General features: G+C 43.2%; 1 non-coding gene across 1 annotated transcript; it reads right to left on the bottom strand.

Moving 5' to 3' along the window:
- Positions 1-1,016: 1,016 nt before the first annotated feature.
- On the bottom strand, positions 1,017-1,090 carry LOC128418132 (small nucleolar RNA SNORD55/SNORD39). The gene has a single exon (XR_008331670.1). It is a non-coding gene; the product is annotated as a small nucleolar RNA SNORD55/SNORD39 (small nucleolar RNA).
- Positions 1,091-1,293: the final 203 nt, after the last annotated feature.

The raw sequence follows: 1,293 nt of genomic DNA, 5'->3' as shown, positions 1-1,293 counted from the left end.
GTTGTGACCGACTCTGGGGTTGCAGGGCTCATCTCACTTTATTGGCCGAGGGAGCCGGTATACAGCTTCCAGGTCATGTGGCCAGCATGACTAAGCCACTTCTGGCAAACCAGAGCAGTGCACGGAAATTCCGTTTACCTTCCCGCCAGAGCGGTGCCTATTTATCTACTTGCACTTTGATGTGCTTTCGAACTGCTAGGTTGGCAGGATCAGGGACTGAGCAATGGGAGCTCACCCCATCACGGGGATACGAACCGCCGACCTTCTGATCGGCAAGTCCTAGGCTCTGTGGTTTAACCCACAGCGCCACCCGCATCCCCACTAGTAAGGGCCAGGGTAGTTTAAGACTTAGGGATGCCTGCTACACTTCCCCAATTTGGGGATCTCCACATGCTGTTGGCCCATGACTCCCACCATCTCTGACCATTGACTATGGTGTCTTGTGCCCATAGAGGTTGGGAGCCTATTGGCATCTCGAGGGCACTGGGTTGGGAAAGTCTGGGTTAGAGTGTCAGAGTAGGACTGTTGAGTGAACTTGGGCCAGTGACTACCTCTTAACCTAATAGATTTCAACAAGTTTGTTGAAAGGATAAAATGGGGTAGTGGTTGTGGTGCCCCAATTCCTTGGAAGAAAGGTGAGATATATAATTAGACTACAATGATACATGCACATATCTGGGAGCAAGCTCAGCTGAGCAGTCAGGTAAAGGACTCCATGAGTGTTTATTTATTAATATCTAAAATATTACACCTCACCTTTTTTTCATATTGTTCAAACAATATCCTCATATTGATAAGCAAAGAAGTCAGACAGAATTCCTATTTACCAAATCCAAACATTTTTAGTGATGCACAAATACACAGAATTGTGTGTATAGCATATTCTTTCACAGATGCTGTCATTTTCCTTTTGCTTGAATGCCTTGCATTGAAGAGTGAAGTGTTCATATGCTCTTGCTCTTTGGTTTCAAACATGTTATTGTTCATTACTAAGGATGGAAGGATAAGTCAGTTTCTGTTCCCTCAGTTTTTCATCTTTCCCATCTTGAACTCAGATCTCTGCAGCAATTTCCAATTATCATCATAATCACCATCATCATTTTTTTAACGCCCCCCCCCCAAATCCTCATGAAAATCCTTTAGCATTTTAGTTCAAATCGCTCCTAATCAACAAAATGTTGTATGTGGCTTCAATAAATGTGCACATATTTGCAAGCAATTTCACCCCATATCCTGCATTTTTAATGTTATTTCCGTTAATATATTCATTTTTGCACACTTTCTCCTAATCTA

The sequence above is a fragment of the Podarcis raffonei genome, chromosome 7 (genome assembly GCF_027172205.1).
Source record: "Podarcis raffonei isolate rPodRaf1 chromosome 7, rPodRaf1.pri, whole genome shotgun sequence".
Classification (NCBI taxonomy): Eukaryota; Metazoa; Chordata; class Lepidosauria; order Squamata; family Lacertidae; genus Podarcis; species Podarcis raffonei.
This window is presented reverse-complemented; position numbering and strand designations above follow the sequence as displayed.